This window comes from Lactuca serriola, chromosome 4 (genome assembly GCF_051521515.1).
Source record: "Lactuca serriola cultivar US96UC23 chromosome 4, Lser_US96UC23_V15, whole genome shotgun sequence".
NCBI classification, from domain to species: Eukaryota; Viridiplantae; Streptophyta; class Magnoliopsida; order Asterales; family Asteraceae; genus Lactuca; species Lactuca serriola.
The window spans coordinates 119221059-119232918 of record NC_136411.1 but is presented as its reverse complement, the minus strand read 5'-3'; the positions used below and the strand labels follow the sequence as shown (position 1 = coordinate 119232918).

Here is an 11860-nt window from a genome sequence, read left to right as displayed (position 1 = left end):
GTGTTGAATGGTGGAGGGTGGATAACCGTGAGTGCCCGAGCTTGTTGCAAATCTACGATCCCATACGACTTCGCTAGCCTAGTCACAAACATGCCCCTTCAGCAAGGAATTTGGCAATGCAATATGGGAGGTTGCAAAAAGCGTTGGGAGTAATAATATTCCATAAATAGAAGATGTCAAGGGTTGGGACCTTGTCCCAATCCTTCCTCATGTTGATGGTGCTAGCCACAAAGCGGTGAATGAGGCGGTGGATTGGTGAGCGAATGTGGCCTTCCTGGGCGGTGGAAGGGATATATACCCGATTAGCGATCGTGTTCCACCATGTAGAGGCCACCACTGCCTCGGGGAATTCCTTATGGCAATTTTCCAGGAAAGTTTCAAAGTCTTCAGACATCATCGTGCTCTGATCATAGATACCCAATCTCCAAGAAAACTCAGCAATGTTGCATTGTCGCAGCTCCCCGCCCAAAGAAAAAGAAATTGTGTTGTGGTTGTAATACTCACTACCACCTCGGACTGAGATGGTAGCAAAGAATTCCCAACACAGCTCGGCGTATACAGGCTCTTGTATCTTAAATAGTTGTAACCAACCATCACATGTGATGGTGGTATACCCCAAACTGCATTCCTTCACCAAGTAAGGTGTAAGCTCCTCCTCCAATCCCACATTTCCCAGCCACCCCCAGTCAACTGCATTTGGTAGATGGATTTCCTTTTGTTTGAGCGCCTCCAATCTGTTTGTGGCCCTTATTTGTGATGACTTGGAAGTGAGTTGTTGAAAAGAAAGCCATGGAATATCACTTTGGCTCCCCCCACGAGAAGACTGCCCCCTTCTGGCCATGATACCTGCATAAGAATATAAAAAACACACAAACAAACAATAACCAGTAATTAAAAACAAAGAAATTTGGTCTGAATAGTCATCTACTCGCCGAGTACACGACCTACTCGGCGAGTAGGATGAACAACGGGACTGTTTGGTGCCGGACCTGTATAAACTGTCCAAAAATCCCAATTCTTTACAGGGGTTTGTTGTAATTAGTTATCTAACCATAAATCTAAAAGAAATTCCTCATAACATTACCTAATTCATGGCTAAATTAAAACCCTAGAATTTGAGAAAACCCTCAAATCCGAAATCAAGAAAAATCGGGGCAAATCTATGATAAAGATTGAACCTTTGATGAGTTTAAAGTGTAAAGATGTTACCTTTTTCCTTGAATGATGAAGATTTGGTGGAAAATTGAAGAGAATCGGAAGAAACCGCAAGAAATCGCAGGTTGCTTGAGAGTTCGGCGAGTATGGGGGTTAAATGGGTGAAAACCCTCTTTTTTATAGATTTATATTTCATCCGTGTAAAGTGGCTACTCGCCGAGTAGAAAGGTCCTACTCGCCGAGTATAAATGCTGTTACGCGTTTTATCGGGCTACTCGGTCAGGTACTCGCCGAGTATACGTGCCTACTCGGCGAGTAAACCTTGCAGTTTGAAAAAATTGTGACAATTTTGTAAAATTTATGTATTTTCTCATTTTTTAAGCCATCCACCCACACTCTAGGCATTGCTTGTCCTCAAGCAGTTATGTTCTTAAAAGTAGATGAAGAAAAGGAAAAATAATGAAAACAAAGAAAAGGAAAGAAAATGCAAACTTGAAACTCAGGTTGCCTCCCGAGAAGCGCTTCTTTTTAGGGAGTCATTAGTTGGACTCCTCCCCTTCTACGTGGTTGCAATCCCTTCCAGCAGCAGCAACTCTTCCATTCCTTCATTCCGGGGGACTCCTTCTTCATACTTTTTGACCCTATGACCATTTACCTTGAAAGGCATGCCATCTCTTGACAATAGCTCTATAGCACCATGTGGAAACACCGTCTTCACTAGAAAAGGACCATCCCACCTTGACTTGAGTTTTCCCGAGAAAAGCTTTAGTCGTGAGTTGAAGAGCAACACTTTTTGGCCTTCATGAATTTCTTTATCTTTAATCGTTTTGTCATGCCACATCTTGTCTTCTCTTTATAAAGCCATGAACTAGAGTATGCATCATTCCCCAGCTTCTCAAGAGCATTCATTTGCATTAACCGGTTGCTCTTTAGTTCCTCCGTGTTGAAGTTACATCTCTTTAAAGCCCAAAACGCCTTATGCTCTAGCTCCATCGGTAAATGACATTGCTTTCCATAAACTAAACTATATGGTGTGGTACCAATAGGTGTTTTGAAAGCTGTACGAAAGGCCCAAAGTGCATCATCTTGCTTATCCGACCACTCCTTGCGATTGCTCCCCACCGATTTCTCCAAAATTCGCTTTAAGGCTCGATTTGTCACTTCGGTTTGTCCACTAGTTTGTGGATGGTATGATGTGGAAAACTTATGGGTTACCCCATATTTCTTTAACACCTTTTCCAATTGGTCATTGGCAAAATGTGTGCCTCGGTCACTTATAAGGGCTTTCGGGACTCCAAATCGTGAAAACAATTTCTTTTAAAAACCGCACCACCACCCGACCGTCATTTGTTGGTAATGCTTGTGCCTCCGCCCATTTGGATACATAATCCACTGCCACTAGTATGTATTTGTTTCCTTTAGACATGAGAAATGGTCCCATGAAGTCAATTCCCCACACATCAAACACCTCGCACACTTGGATACTATGTTGTGGCATTTCATTTCGAGATGAAATGTTTCCCACTCTTTGACAAGCATCACATTCTTTGACAAATTGGGCTGCATCTTTAAAAATTGTGGTCCAATAGAACCCATTGTCAAAGATCTTCTTTGCAGTGTAGTGTGCTCCATGATGTCCACCCGTGGGCCCGCTATAACAATGCTCTAATATTTTCCGGCTTTCCTTCCCGAATACGCATCTTCGTGTGATCCTATCCGCACAGCTCCGGAAGAGGTATGGTTCGTCCCAAAAGTAATATTTTAAATCAGAAAAAAATTTCTTCTTTTGTTGACTGCTAAAATCTTTCGGGATGTATTTTGTAGCTAAATAATTAGCTATGTCTGCGAACCATGGCTCTTCTCCCACGGTCACCATAATGTACTCGTCCGGGAAGTCGTCTCCATCTTTATCTTCTTGCAATTGTGGGTTCTCCAGCCTTGACAAGTGGTCAGTTGCTACATTCTCCATTCCTTTCTTGTCTCGTATCTCTATGTCGAACTCTTGAAGAAGTAGCACCTATCGTATCAGTCTTGGCTTGGCATCCTGTTTTGCAAACAAATACTTGATAGCCGAGTGGTCAGTAAAAACAGTAGTTTTGGATAAAACCAAGTAAGGGCAGAATTTGTCAAAGGCATACACCACAGCTAATAATTCCTTTTCAGTGGTGGTGTCATTTTCTTGGGCTGGATTTAGAGTCTTGCTAGCATAATATATGGGTCGAAAGTGCTTATCAACCCTTTGACCAAGGACCGCTCCTAATGCAAAGTCACTAGCATCCCACATAATCTCAAAGGGTAAGTTCCAATTTGGTGCAATAATCATCGGGACATTAGTTAATTTTTCCTTCAAACATTCAAATGCTTCAAAACATTCTTTAGTAAAAGTAAATGGTGCATCTTTTAGTAGTAATTGTGTTAGAGGTCTAGTTATTTTGGAAAAATCTTTTATGAAACGCCGGTAAAAACTCGCGTGTCCTAGAAAACTCCTAATGCACTTCACATTAGTTGGTGGGGGTAATTTGGCAATGGTGTCAATCTTTGCCCGATCCACTTCAATTCTCATTTTGGAAACCTTGTGGCCCAAAACTATACCCTCCTTGACCATAAAGTGACATTTCTCCCAATTGAGGACCAAGTCGGTTTTTTCACACCTAGCAAGCATTAAGTTAAGATTTGTGAGACAATCATGGAAAGAATATCCAAAAACGGAAAAGTCGTCCATAAAAACTTCCATGAATTTTTCCACCATATCGTGGAATATGGCTGTCATACACCTTTGAAAACTCGCGGGTGCATTGCATAGCCCAAAAGGCGTGCGTCTATAAGCGAAAGTCCCACTTGGGCAAGTGAATGTGGTCTTTTCTTGGTCCATTGGGTCTATGGGTATTTGAAAATAACCCGAGAATCCATCTAGAAAGCAATAGTAGCTATGGCCCGATAGTCTTTCTAACATTTGATCAATAAAAGGTAAGGGAAAATGGTCTTTACGAGTGGCATCGTTTAGCTTTTGATAATTGATGCACACTCTCCAACCGGTTACCATTCGTGTCGGAATTAGCTCGTTCTTTTCATTGGTTATGACCGTCATCCCTCCTTTCTTGGGCACCACTTGGACCGGACTCACCCACGGACTGTCGGAAATGGAATAGATAATTCCCGCATCTAAGAGTTTGACTACTTCCTTCTTGACTACTTCTTGCATGTTTGGGTTTAACCTTCTTTGGTGCTGTACAACCGACTTTGCTCCTTCTTCCAGATTGATCTTGTGGGAGCAATAAGATGGGCTTATTCCCTTGATGTCGGTGATGCTCCATGCTATGGTTCGCTTCCACTTCTTCAACACTTGCTTGAGCTCTTCCTTTTCGGAATTGGACAAGTCAGCGGCTATGATTACAGGCTTTTGGTTGCCTTCTTCAAGGAAAGCATACTCCAAATGTTCTGGTAAAGTTTTGAGCTCTGTTTTTTGGTTCTGACTGTTGGAATCGCCGAGTGCAGGTAGGGTACATGGCGAGTTTGTGGTTGTATTCACGACTTCTGCCTTTTCTAAGGAGGAACTCGGCGAGTATATCGGTCCTACTCGGCGAGTAGGACTATCAGTTTGCTTCACCAATTCTTCATAATCTGCTTCTTCCAGCAGTCTTTCAATTTCCATTAAGTCTTTTTCTGGATCAAATTCTTCATCTTCAGTTGTGAACTTGATGGAATCTTCAGTTATGGATTGCTCCAATAATTCGTCAAGCATATCAATATAGAATGCCGTGTCGTCACTGTTCCTTGAATACTTCATAGCTTTGTCTACCCCAAATGTGACTGAATCTTCTCCTACCCGCAAGGTGAGCTTCGAGTCCCTCATGTCTACTATAGCACTTGCCGTGCTGAGGAAGGGCCTTCCAAGGATGATTGGCACTTTTGGATCCGCCTCCATGTCTAGAATGATAAAATCAGCGGGAAAGACGAATTTGTCCACCTTGACTAGTATGTCTTTGCATATGCCTCTTGGGAAGGTGACTATCTTGTTTGCCAAATGAATTGCCATGCGAATTGGCCTAGGTTCCGGGAGATCTAGCTTCTTAAAGAATGAGTATGGCATTAGGTTCACACTTGCTCCCGAATCGGCTAAGGAATGAATGGTGGCCAAGTTGCCAAATTGGCAAGGTAAAGTCAAACTCCCCGGATCACGTTTCTTCTTTGGTAGCTTATTTAGCATAGCAGCTGAGCAGTTTTCATTGAGTACTACCTTCTTCACTTCTTCCATCTTCCTTCTATTAGTGAGAAGTTCCTTAAGGAACTTTGCATACTTGGGCATTTGCATGACGGCTTCAATGAAGGGTATGTTGATTTGAAGAGTCTTGATATGATCTAGAAACTTTTGATACTCCTCTTCCTACTTCTCCTTCTTAGCTCGGGCTGGGTATGGAATGGGAGGCTGGTAAAGTTTTTCAGGAACCTGCTCGTTGGGATTTTGTGATGTACTCGCCGAGTCCATACGTGGTACTCGGCGAGTAGGGCTGTCAGATTGTATGTCTTGGTTTTCTGCTTGGTTTTCTGCCTCCTCCTTCTGTGATTTCTTGGATGACTCAATTTGAATAGGTTCCAGGGGAGTGATTATCTTCCCACTTCTTGTTGTGACTATGTTTATGTGCGCGCCTCGTGGGTTATTTTCAGTTTTGCTAGGAAGTTCCCCGGTGACCTTTGGTTGATTTGTTGAGCAAGTTGCCCAAGCTGTGTTTCTATATTGTGGATAGATGCTTGCTGGTTCCTAAGCATGATCCTTGTTTCTTGAATTGCAGCATCATGATCACTATGTCTTTTTTCTGAAGCAGCTACAAATTTGGTGAGCATTTCTTCCAAGCTTGGCTTCCTTTCTTGCACCGGCTCCTCCTTTTGGTAGAACCCTCTCCCTTTTTGCCTAAACCTTTCCTCTTTGGATTTCTTGTACTCTTCATAAGGGAGCCATTCTTTTTTTGTTTGCGCCAGTCTTCATCATATCGGTCTCCACTTGAGTAACACACTTGCACCTTCTTGTTGCCATTCTCATCTAAATCACAGTCTCTAGTGAGGTGAGACCCATTGCAGTTTTCACAGCCCACCGAAATAGCATGGATCGTTTGATCCATTTTATCCATCCTCCTATCCATGATTTTTAGCATAGCCATGACCGTGGATAAGTCTTCAGTAGCTGCATAAGCGGCTCCCCTAGTGACATCATGTCTAGGGTTGTGGTATTCTCTAGAGTGTTTAGAGAATTCTTCAATCAATTCTTTGATCACCGGGGGTGGCTTCTTTGTGAGCGGGCCTTGCGAGTCTAGTAACTGCCTGGTTGTGACATGAACTCCATCATAGAAGATGGAGACTTCTTGCTGGCTGTTTAGGTCATGGTGTGGGCAGTTTCTTAGTAAGCTCTTGTACCTCTCCCATGCTTCATATAGTGACTCTCCAACTTGTTGTTCAAAGTTAGCAATGGCCTTCTTTAACTTGGCTATCTTGGAAGGTGGGCAAAAGTGATCGATGAATTCTTCTTTCATCTTGGCCCAAGTGGTGACTGATCCGGGGGGAAGTGACTTGAGCCAGTCTTTTGCAGCTCCTTTGAATGTCACCGGAAGCATACGAAGTACCTGAGTCTCGTGGGGCACATTTGGAACATTCAAGTAATCAACTACATCATTGACTTCATCCAAATGCTTGTAGGCATCTTCATGGTCTTTTCCATAAAACGGTATTTCTTTAAGTAAAGCTAGGATATGACCCTTTAGCTCGAAAGTAGCAGTCGCGGGAATTGCGGGTTGCACAAGTCCCGGGCCAGTGTCGTCGCACATCCTCTTCTTCCATTCTCCCATGGGAATTTCATCAATGTTAGCCATTATGATAGCTAACTCTTCCTCGGAATCGGTTTCATGCTCGTATGTATGCTCCTCTTCTTCCTCGGTCTTGTACTCGATATCTTCTTGAATTGGGTCCTCGATTGTCAAAGAGGCACTGGATGCTCCTGATTTGCTACTCTTCTTTTTCCCAAAAACAGTCTTCAAATTGGACAAAGGTGACTTCTTTGGTGTATTCGAGCTCTCCACGTCCTTTCCTTTGTTCCTTTTCAATGCGGATTCGGGATCTTCAAACGGGGGTACCAGCGGGGTGTTTGATCCTCTAGTCATGAAAGTCCTGAAATAAACAAGATAAAAACGTAAAATTAACAAAAAAAATGTACTAAAATTTTTTGAGTCTTGTACATTTTTTTAGTACATTTTTTCAAAATTACACTGCACTCGGCGAGTATCAGTGTAATTTTGAAAAAAATTTAGACTTAATTTTAAAACTAAAACATATGCTAAAACCTAATTTCTAACTACTAAATTGCAATAAATTAACTTTGTGCCAGTAAACTCACACAAATGATCGAAAAAATTAGGGATTAGATTAATTATTTAGAACCGTTCCCCGGCAACGGCACCAAAAACTTGATGTGTGGTAAATGCACTTGTTTTATTTCTTCTTTTTATTAATAAATTTAGCACACAAAGGCAGTGAACCTGTCTTTTAGTGGTATAGTTTAGTAAGTAAGGTATCGAACTCAGGGAACGGAAAATTAAACTAATGGCTAATTTTTACTAAGCAATTAATAAAAGTAAAATGTTTTTCTTCTAGTTTTACAAGACTAGAAACTTAAGCACACCATAAAACACTTAATTAACTAAATAACTAAAGCAAACAACTAATTCACCAAATTTGATAAAGATGTTTCTATTTAGGTTCAACCAATTCACTCCTATGGTTATTTTGTATTTATGATAGATTAATTGTTATTGGCTACCAATTATAGTGGTTAGGTTCATGTTCATTACTCCTAACCCTTAGATAATTAATTAATTCAAGTAGTGATCAAGTGTTTAAACTAATTAATTACCTAGATTAATAATTTGGATTAAATAAGATTTGTAGTGGTTAATCAATTTAGTGGTTCAATTAACCTCTTGTTTGATGGTTTCTCAAACAAGCTCACACATTAATCTAACTATTGTCTCATTAGTCTTAGTTTCATAATCATTATTCCTAAGCATATGATTTAGTGTTCACATAGACATATGAGGTTAACAACTAAGAGATGTTCATGCAACTTAATTGTCTTCCAATTAACAGAAAATAATTGTGATTAATGCATAAGGTTCTTTAACAAACTTAATTTAATAGATCACCAATAAACAATTAACTAAAAGCTAAGAATTAAACCATAGGAGTTCCTTGGTATTCCCCAAATAGAAACAAAAACGTATTTAGCTCATAGTTGCAGTAAAAACAAACACAAAAACAAGTTTTGCTAGATTAAACATACTCAATTCCTAAAGCTAAGTGGAATGATTAATCTGGTTGCTTCAATTCTTCAAAAGGTTGAAGATTAGAATTCTTCAGCGTCTTCAAGGGTTCTCAATCGCAGATGGATCTTCAAAAAACGCCAAAAAAGTAGTCCCATCGGATAAAGGCTCGGTTTTTATAGATATCTCAAAACAGGGTGTACTCGGCGAGTAGCAGACCCAACTCGCCAAGTAGACTCGTAGTTATCTGTCTTAAATCAGGACTCGTGGCTATCTTCTGGAATATTCTGCTGGACTCGCCGAGTAGGCTCGTGTACTCGCCGAGTAGATAAGCTTTTGTCCCTCAATCTTCATTCTTTGATCTCTAATTGCTTTCCCTTGTTCCCTTTCACTCCCAAGCATGTCTTTTGGACTGAAAACAAAATTTAAACAATATTAAGTACCTTTTGTCCATATTATTCACATAATTAGTTAAAAATGAATAAAAATGTATGCTAAATAACTAACTAATTATGCACATATCAGCTTCCATTCGGGCTACAGGGCATAAGTTTCATCGTAGTCAACGCCTTCAAGTTGATTGTACCCCTTAGAAACTAGTCTTGCTTTGTTTCTTACAACCGCACCGGATTCATCAAACTTGTTTTTATATACCTATCGTGTTCCAACAATTGTGTTTTTCATTTGGTTTCGGTACAAGTTTCCACACATTATTTCTTTCAAACTCTGCTAACTCTTCTAGCATTTTAGTGATCCAGTCGGGTTCCATGAGTGCTTCCTTTATGGTTCAAGGCTCGACCTGAGAACATGAAAGCTGCATAGTGGTAGTGGTCCGTTAAATCACTCGAGGATCGAGTTTGAATATCAGCGGATGGTTTCCAATGATTTGGCCTGGTGGGTGATCCTTCGTCCAAACATGCATGCGAGGTTGTTGGTGATCAACGGGTACGGTGGAAGGAATATCTTGAATGTCAGAGGACTCTACAGTTGGAGAAGGCAGTTCCCCATCGACTTGTGAGCAGCCTGCAGACGTGTCTTGGACTGAAGGAGGTTGATCAACATTTGATTGAGGTTCTCTCTGAACTGCGGATAGGAGTTCCCCTGAACCAAGGATGGTTCCCCTGGATTAATGATTGAGTGATAATTGTAGGGTCTGTTCTTTTGTCTATGTTTTCTATTTCATTGTCAGAGTTTGAAGAGACATTTGATTGAATTGTGACTCTACGGGTAGATACCGGAGCTGCGTCTTCAATAACTGGAACTTCAATGGTTGTCATTTGAACTGGAGTTGAACTTTCCCCCTCAACCGGCGAGGTGGAAGTACCACGCGAAAATTATCCGGACAAGGTCTGACCAGATACTTCAGCATATTGTTGTTGAGCTACCGGAGACACAAGAAATTCAGAGAGACGAGCCATCTCTACGGGATCAAAAAGATCATCATAGTTGATTTCAACTATGTTTAAGAGACCCGAAGAGGCTGGTATGTCACTTTCCAGGATAGTGTTAGTTTCATTTGATTGAGTAGTGTTGCGGACGTAACAGTCATCAAATTTGACATCGAAGCTTTCGACTATTAACCTTGTACGTCTAATGAGACCCCTATAGGCTACCTTATTGGTTGAGTAGCCAAGAAAAATGCCTTCATCTGACTTCGGTGCAAATTTGTGAAGATGATCTTTGTTGTTGATCACAAAACATCTTCATCCAAAAATGTGGAAGAATCTGACATTTGGTTTACGGTTGTTAAGGCCCTCATATGGAGTTTTTTTGAGACGCTTGAAAATGATGCTTCAGTTTTTGAGCAAAGCACATAGTTGCCACTGCTTTGGCCCAGAAGTATAGAGGAAGGTTTGCAAAGTTTAACATGGATCTAGTTGCTTCAACCAATGTACGATTTCATCGATCTACAACTCCATTTTGTTGTGGTATGTAGGGAGCTGAAAAGTTGGGACTGATGCCTTTTGAAACCAAGAAACTATTCAAGAGTTTATTAGTGAATTCGGTTTTGTTGTCACTTATAATTCTTCGGACTGGTAACTTGGTTTGAAGCTCAGTTTCTTTGATGAAGTTGATCAGAGTCTGCGGTGTTTCGGATTTGAGCCTTAAGAAGAAGACCCATGTGAAATGAGTGAAGTCATCAACTATAACCAATATGTACTTTTTGTGATGGAGATTGGCTATGGTAGATGGACCGTAAAGATCAATGTGAAGTAGTTCTAATGGTTCAGAAATTGATGAATCAATAACTAGTGGATGGCTTTCCTTTGATTGTTTTCCACACTCACAAGCTGGGCAAAGTGTATCATTATTGTATTTCAGTATTGGGAGACCACAGGCGAGTTCTTCAATACCAGGTTGTTGATATACCGAAAGTTTAAATGAGCTAGCTTGTGGTGCCATAACCAACTAACTTTGGATACTGCTTTGGACAGAAAGCACAACTGTGGTTTCCCAATGATCAAAGAAACATCCAAAGGATACATTGTCCCTTTGAACTTGGATTTGATCAAGCAAGTGCTTCTATCACTTGTCATGAAGTAGCAATATTCATTATCAAATCCAATCCGATGACCTGCTGTGCATAGTTGGCCCACACTGATGAGATTATGATTGAGACCTTCTACGTAAGCAACCTTTTGAATTGAGAAATTTCATGTTGTTATCACACCATAACCCCTGATGATTCCATTCACAATGTTGCCGAATGTGACATGTCCATCGTTACATATAGGCCTGAAGTCCTGAAGGTATTCTAACCTTCCGGTCATGTGCAAGGAGCAGGCACTATCAATTAACCACTCCTCTTCTTGTTCCTCCTTGCACATTTCCTACAAGATTAATGGGTTAGTTTGGGAACCCAAAAAAGTTTGGAGCCCGGGGACAAAAGAGAACCTTTCTAAGTCGATGCACGCACATGAGTTTCAGGGACATGTTTCATGTTAGTATTTAGTCCTAGTCCTAGGTGCTTAGTAACTTTTGGAATGTTACGAGGTTGGACTGGACATGATGTTTTCACAAAATAAAGTCCAGAAGTAAGAGGTTTTACCCAAACACCAGATTTGGTCAATAGTCTGGAGGGTGTAGTATGAGTCTTTTGTCTGGTCCATGAATCACATTTTAATGCATGACCATTGGGATTTGAAAAAACTTTTGCACGGGAATTTCTCATAGTTTTTGACTTCAAAAATGACTGAGGTGATTTAGTCAATTCAGGAGTTGGCAAAAGTCCTTTCCATTTTGGTTCTTTTAAGGAATAATTTTGAAAAATATACCTTTGAAAATACGTGACTTTCTTTTGAGATTTTGCAGGAGTGTTTGAAAAAGTTCTTTTTACTGTATACTCCATTTTGTCGGATTCTTTGACTGTAGTGATTTTTGAAAGATTTTTGTCAGTAACG

The 11860-nt window shown here is 40.7% G+C and overlaps 1 non-coding gene across 1 annotated transcript; it reads left to right on the top strand.

The window, feature by feature from the left end:
• The first annotated feature begins 6525 nt into the window (after positions 1 to 6525).
• LOC145103501 (small nucleolar RNA R71) lies at positions 6526 to 6632 on the top strand. The gene has a single exon (XR_013706590.1). It is a non-coding gene; the product is annotated as a small nucleolar RNA R71 (small nucleolar RNA).
• The last annotated feature ends 5228 nt before the right edge of the window (positions 6633 to 11860 follow it).